The 7676-nt window shown below is 39.7% G+C and overlaps 1 long non-coding RNA gene across 1 annotated transcript in view; it reads right to left on the reverse strand.

Annotated features, from left to right (window-relative positions):
* The window catches only part of LOC134347670 (uncharacterized), a 56178-nt gene extending 49792 nt beyond the window's left edge, over nt 1-6386 (reverse strand). Inside the window, exon 1 of the long non-coding RNA XR_010018226.1 lies at nt 6239-6386. This is a non-coding gene — a long non-coding RNA (uncharacterized LOC134347670). The remainder of the gene's footprint in view (nt 1-6238) is intronic.
* Nucleotides 6387-7676: the final 1290 nt, after the last annotated feature.

Here is a 7676-nt window from a genome sequence, read left to right on the forward strand (position 1 = left end):
GTCATATATATGTCCAGCACAAAGACGCAGGCAGGACAATTTATTGTGGACACTACACACCTTGCAAACTGCTTTTCACAAAAGCTCCCTTCTGGAAAGTGCTATAAGGCTAATTAAACAAAAACTTCCCACCATTTAAAAAGCTTTTTTTTTCCCAGGCAATTCAGCTGATCAATCATTTTAGTTAGTCCCCCCCCCCAGCATGCCCCTCTACCTATTACCTCAGTCACCAAAAAGTAAACCACTTTAAATCGCTTTGATTTATAATGCTGTGTACATTGTAAATACATGCTGGTGTTTATGTATTTATGCACATTTTAGTCCATATCTGTACTTTAACTTTCACTTCTTTTTATCTAGCTCTTTATTCTTTATAATTTTTCAATGTTGTTTTAGTTGCATGTTGTGCTAAGACACTACAGTAAAAGTCTAATACATGTAAGCGTATATGGAAAATGAAATTAATGAAGTTGATCTTACAGTTTGTAAAAATGCAGTGTTAATACAGTTAAAACTTGACATTGTTCAAGAACTTCAAAATTGGCAATGTATCCAAGAGACTTCATCTGCTTTTGCTCTACCATATGTACTGAGCAATCACATTTGGTTACTTTGCTTGGGAGCTTCTAATCTTTGAATGACCTATGACTAAGAACAAATTATTAATACCATAATTTATAACCATGAAATCATTTTGCTAATACTTTCATTAAAATTCTACTTTCTTAAATGCCGCAATCAATCTGATCAATTGAAAGAGTGTTTCTCATTCTTGCATCACTTTAATCCTATCCTGTGTGGTTACTATGGTGCTGCTAAAGTCATCAGTGTCATGGAAACAGTACCAGTGTGACGCAATAAGTATTTTTCTTGAACAGCAGCTGTAGAAATGAGTGAGCAATGTTCTATTCTGAAAGGAAAGGCTATGGGAATTCAGTGCACCATTTGATCAACTTTTAAGTAGATTTCCTCACAATTAATATGATGGAAACTTCCTGAGACGAGCTTAATTTAACTTTATAGGAAGCAAAAATAGTTAAATAGTTTGCACCAGAAAGGACCCACTGGTAAGAGCCAATTTTCTTTTCCCTGCTTGCTAAAGATAGCTGTTTGTGAAGGACATAATGAGATGAAGGGTTTATCAACACAACAGATAACTAGGACAGGAATTATATCTTGTTTGTGCTTTTATCTCAAAGAACATGTGCAAAAACTTCATTGTTCTCTTTGAGCCTCATTTTAGTGGCCAAACTTCATACTTTAAATAGTATGTTTATTGGAGAAATGCAATAGCAATTTTTGAATGGGGGTAGCTTTGAAGGAAAATGACAATACAGCCACAATTCTAATGGCCTTGATGTTTATTTGATGGTTATTGTTTGGGTTCACTTGGGATTTGTGTTAACTTGGTGCATTAGCTCATCGATGAGATTTTGTTTTTGTTTATTTTTCACTGAAAGTTGTCTGTGGCTTAGAATGAAACATTCTGACTTTAGTTTTTATGTGACCTGCTTTCAGAAGAAGTTTAACAGCAAGAAGCATTGCTGGAGTTGATGTTGGAATATGTGCCTGCAACCTTGTAGTACATGATGTAGAGGATTCTGCAGACTAAATGCTAGCTCTTTTGATGCCAAGAAAGTAGACTTGTTTTAGAAAGGGTCATTAATAATGCAGTGATGTGCGCAAGTAGTCTTTTTTCCCCTTTTTATAAAGGGGTAGCATCTATGAAATCCGCATGTCTTGGTCCATTATCTCAGCCCAAAAGACCATCCATGCAGTACTTCCCCTAAATAATGTAGGATTATGAGCTCAAGACGGGCCAAGGTAGATGCGTTCACATCGCGGCCCTGTTTCAACCAATTCTACAACCACAACGCGCAGCAAGAAGGTGTCACTAAACAAATGGGGATATACAACCAGCCTGACAACTTGCGAATGTGGAACTGAGCCACAAACTATCCAACATCTCCTGCAATGCCCATCGCTAGAGGAACCTGGTGCTGTTGCAGATCTTGTTGAATTCAACAACAAGGTGCAAAAATGTGTCCAGTTCTGGCTGGGCCATGTATAGACTGTCCGTGGGCACGATAAGAAGAAGAAGCTCAAGACCACAGTAGGACACATCGACAAACCTCTGGGAGGCTCCACTGTAGCAAGAACAAAAACGTCATTGCTCCTCATGGTCAGAGTTAGTTCGTACATGATTGATTGGATTTTTAATTAATGACTTCAGCAAGAAAATGCCATGGACAGTCATCGAGGGATATTTGGAGGTTGTGATGGCTGGGTGTGAAAGATTTCATTAAGCACACTGCTTCTAGCAGATTCCAACACAGATTGGTGCACACTCATGCCTTTCCTTATGTGTCCTCTGGATGGTACCTGTCTGAGGATCATCACCCTGCCGTAGTGGAGAGGCTTCTAAGTTCCTCAGATCCTGAGGGCAATTGTCATCTGGCGATTAGCTATCTGGCAATTAGTTCCTGGTAGGATCACCTATGATGGTAGCATCAAGGGAGAGCTTCCAGACAAAGAACGATCTAATCAAGATCCCAACGGTGGACCTGGCAGAAGATAATGACCCATCTCAATGACAGTGAAGATGGAGGAAGGCTGCAGCCGTGAAGGGTCCCCAGGCATGCCACTGTACCCTGACCCTGATTTGACAAGGAGTGTGTAGTGGCCGCCCGTGCATCAGCCTCCCCACATTAAACACACAGTTGTTCATTAAAGGAATGCCAGGATATGTGGATCCTGGATCAGCCTCTATAGCCAACTGAGCACCCACCAGTAGACAACCCCTGAGGAGAACATCATAGTCGATTGCACTACCACTACTCCTTATGACATGAAACTGCAGCCATTGTGTGCTGGTGGTGCAGGGAATGAATTTTGAGGGTGGGTGATGTGCTGGGCTATCCTGTGCTGGCAACAAGCTCCTTTAGAGCTGAAGCTGCACTCATCCAGTCTAGTAGCAGGTCATCCCAGCTTGAGTAACTATATCACATGCTGCACTTTCAAAATCTTCTTTATTCCTACACAAATAATCTTACAGAGAAAAACAAACAAGCCTATGCTTTCTGATATGGAGCCATATCCAACAAAGACTTGGAAATACTCCCATAACTCTGGGTATTAGTAAGCAGGGAACTGGTGCTGGAAATTTACCCTGGGAAGTTCTGGTGCTGCACTGCAAAGGCAGGCAGTAACATTCCAAGATGCCAAATGAAGGGCCGATGTTTATAACTGTCTTAGAACAACTCCATGTGCAAACGCCATGCTTAATTGAGGCGTAAAAAAAAATGCTGGAATACACAGCAAGACAAGAAACATAGACAGAAGAAGAGTTAATGCTTCAGGTCAAAAATCAGAAAACAATACTTGCAGTTTTAATTCAAGGACATAACGCAGAGAAACAAAGCCATCTCATCGATGTCAAGCAATGTGTCTATGTGAGCTGGTCCCATTTGCCTGCATTTGGCCATACCCCTCCAAACTTCTCCTATCCATGTACCAGCCAAAAATGTTGTAATTGTACCTGTCTCTACCTCTTCATGGTAATTGTACCAGCCTCATTCTGTATACTCAACACCCTCTGTGTGGAACAAGCTCCTCCTCAGGTCCCCTTTCAACCTTTACCCTCTCAACTTCAACCTATGCCCTCTAGTTTTAGCCTACTCTACCCTGGCAAAAGACCATGTCATTCACCTTTTCTTTGCCCCTAATGATTTTATTTACCTCTATGAGATCACTGCTCAGCTTTCTACACTCCATGGAGAACGGCCCCAGCCTATCTAGCATAACACAGCTAATATTCCCTTCTAAATATTTTCTATACTCTTTGCAGCTTAGTTACATCTTTCTTATAGCTAAGAAACTAGTACTGCACATAATACTACAACTGTGGTCTCACCAATGTCTTGCACAGCTGTGACATAACTTCCCAACATTTGTACTCAGTGAAGCAAACTCTTCATCACCCTGCATACAGTGTCACCACTTTCTGGGCACTACTTGTACCTCTAGGCCTTTATGTTCTATAGCGCACTGCAAGGCCCTGCGTATGCTGTGCATGCCCTGCCCTGGTCACATACAAAGTGGCAATTGTGGACCAAGCTGGAATCACAGAAGGATGCTCGACAGCTGTGGAAGGGCTTAAATGCTATCACGGCATACAAAATAAAACAAAGCGACATATCGCTCCCAGATGAGGTTAATGGCTTTTATGCTCATTTTGACGGACAAAACATGGAGGTAATTTTATGAACTCCACCATCCCTCAATGACTCTGTCATTTTAGTCTCTGAGGCCAATGTGAGACCAGCCATCAGGAGGATGAGCCCACGAAAAGCATCTGGGCCAGATGGAGTATGTGTCCGAGATGGGTGCATATTTTGATCAAGTGGCTGGAGTGTTCACTTATATCATTACCCTCTCACTTCAGCAGTCTGCAGTACCCCAACTGCTTCAAACAGGCTTCAATGACTACCTATGGTTACCTGCCTCACTGACTATCCAGCCTTTCTGATGAGTTTATTTAGTCTTTTTACAACACCAGCACTGATGCTGTTTCCTCAACATAGAGCAGCAAAGACCACTGCACTCATTTCAACTGACTGGTAAAAGATCTCCAACATCCTGCTGCACACATTGAAGGATCCCAGCTTCCTTAGAAAATAGAGTCTGCTCATCCCCTTCTTGAAAACAGCCATGGTGTTGGTTTTCTAGTCAAGTCTATTGTCGAGGTGAACATGTACTCCTCCACAACCACAACCTCTTCTCCCAGAATGTGTACTGGACTCGTCACCCTCCCCTTCTTCCTAACATCAATCACCATCTCCCTGGATTTGGCCACATTCACCACTCCACAAACTTGTCCACCTGTCCTCTGTACTCCTACTCCTGCCCATCCCTGATACACCCAACCACCGCAGAGTCATCAGAGAACTTCTGCCAGTGACAAGACTCAGAGATGTACTGAAAGTCTGAGGTGTACTGTGTGAACAGAAATGGAGACTGGACACTCCCATGTACCACTCACTACCACCGCTGACAGAGACAAACTGGGGTCTATCTGTCAGGTAGTCAGTAATCCAGGAGATAGTGGATTTGTCTACACCCAACCTTTGCAGCTTCTAGCTCAGAAGAAGTAGCTGGATTGTACTGAAGTCACTAGAGAAATCAAAAAATGTGATTCTCAAAATGCCACCACCATCATCCACGTGGAAGAGAGCTTCAAACAGGAGACTCTAATCATTCCCATTAGGAGTGATGATATTTTTTCTGTCCTTTATTTTGTGACCTCTTATTCCACATTTTCCAGTTAGTGTCTCCTTGTTTGGTTCCTTAAAACTGTTCAATATTCCAGGGAAAGCATCTCTTGTCACTCTGTCCTCTGGGGAATATCAGCCAACCTTCATCACAGGCAATCTCCTCATTCCAGGAACTAGTTTAATAAATTTTTGCTTCATGCCAAAGTAAGTAAATTCTTTCTAGGTAAGTGGACCAAACCCATGCATAGGACTTCAGGGGTGATTTGCCCAATGCTGTATGACAATTGTGTTTTGACAACTCCAATTTTTTGTTACAAATATTAATCTCTCATTCCTTCCCTCAACCAAATGTCAACTTTGTGATTCAAGCTACCTCTGAATCCCAGTGTTTTTAAATTGGTCAATTAAAAATGAATTTCATTTTCAAACTTCCTACCTTTTGCTCACTTTTTGCACTATTTATTTAATTTTAATATCTATTTCTTATTATAATTTATAGTATATGTTATGCTGCAGCAAAATAACAACCCACCAAACTACATAGCTCCCTGTTTCTACATATAATACTCCTTCTGCTGAATGCTTGGCAATTCATGGATCATTGCTCTGATCTCCTTAGCCAAGGAAGGACATGTATGCTTTTTCCAACCAGTAACAATAAATGACACGAGATCGCTGTTAAAGCATTCATACCGTTCAAACATTTCAGAGAGATTCTTTGAAAAGTGCATACAATAAAAATGCTTGATGTTCCAAACTATGAGAACTGTAATTAGCCCAGAACAAAACAGAAATGAAGAATAAATAGCTTCCACTTGTATTTCATCACCTCGCAATGTTTCAGACAACTTTGAAGCTAAGAAAGTGTAACATAGTCCAGTTGCTACTGTAATATAGGAAATGTGGGAAGAAAATTGCATGCTGCAAAAGCCAACAGCAAAAAGAATAACTATTGTTGTACTTACGTTGTTTGAAGAACAAGTATCAGCTAGAATACCAGGCAATCCCCCATGTTTCTTCTGTAAATATTGCCATGGAACCTATTATATTCAGGACCTTGTTATTCAATGCAGAAACAGCATCTCCAATACAGTGTTGAACCGTCAGCTTGCACTGCAAACTCCCATTCTTGTTATGGGATAAACTTATGATGCACTCACCCACAGATTAGAATTTTATCACTAAGATCCGACTAGCAGAACTGAAGTGAACCAAATTATTTAGTAACATTCTAAAGAATGCTGTTACATTGTGTGCAAAGGACATAGATAAATGAGAAAAACAATTCCTACAATGTCGAGTATTAAAAACCACAGGGAAATAGAAATTAAATATTTTAGTGATGCCCCAATAATTGAAAAATAATGAATTGTTCTACTCTTGTAATTAAATTTGAGAATTCTTTCCACTTAAATTAATCCTTCATTATCTTTGTGCTGGGCATATACTGTTAGAACAATACAGCTGAAGCAGGCAATCAGCTCCTTGATTCTTTCACATTCCATGATATTTTGGCTAAGTTTTATGATTTTTGGCTAAGTTCTATATTCACAACACTTTCTCCTACTCATTATTAACTTTTTTTGTCAAACAATATATCAACATTGGAACTAAAATTAACAGTTGCTCTTCACACTTCACACCTAAAAGACCTGACTCAAATTTTTGGACAATATCCCAGTAATACAGTTTTCAATTAGCAAGGAGAAAGAGCAAAATCCTAATGTAATAAAACAACATAATAGCACAAGTTATCTTATTGTTATGCTATGTCATTACATTCTATTTTTTAAGAACACTTTGCATTTCCTTTTTAAGACTACGTATAGTTTTGCGCATGTCATGTATCTCAGGTATAGCAATATAGAAAGCAGCCAGGGTTTATAATGTTTAACAGTAATTATTTTAATTAGTTATCAATACAAGAATTTAAATAGGCAGGGTTTATGACAGATAGTTCCTTCCTCCTCCGCAATGTTTCTAGTATGATTCTCCCAATTATTGTTTTTTTCACTACTTTTCTAATATTTTAGCTAAACAAACCTTACTCTCATTCTGAACAATGAGATTTCATGGTCTCGTCAACATAAAGTTCATTCTTGGATCTATTGAGTTCTAATATCCTGTCTGTGGCTTGAGCTCACTAGATCCAAGCCTTTTTGAAACATGACCTCTTAAGCTCATTAAATCCCAACTACATGGTTAAGGTTGCACTCACCTGTCCAAATATCTTATGAGATTTAGTGCAAAGTTTTGCTGCTACTGCTACTGGGTGCCTTCAAATATAGCTTTTTTATGCTTTTTTTATGGACTCTTGGACCCTCATACCTCTTTGCAAATCTCTCCTTATTGCATTTCTGAGAGCCATCGATGTTTTATCCATCAAAATTCCTCAAAGGCAAA

This window comes from Mobula hypostoma, chromosome 6 (genome assembly GCF_963921235.1).
Source record: "Mobula hypostoma chromosome 6, sMobHyp1.1, whole genome shotgun sequence".
In the NCBI taxonomy this organism is placed as follows: domain Eukaryota; kingdom Metazoa; phylum Chordata; class Chondrichthyes; order Myliobatiformes; family Myliobatidae; genus Mobula; species Mobula hypostoma.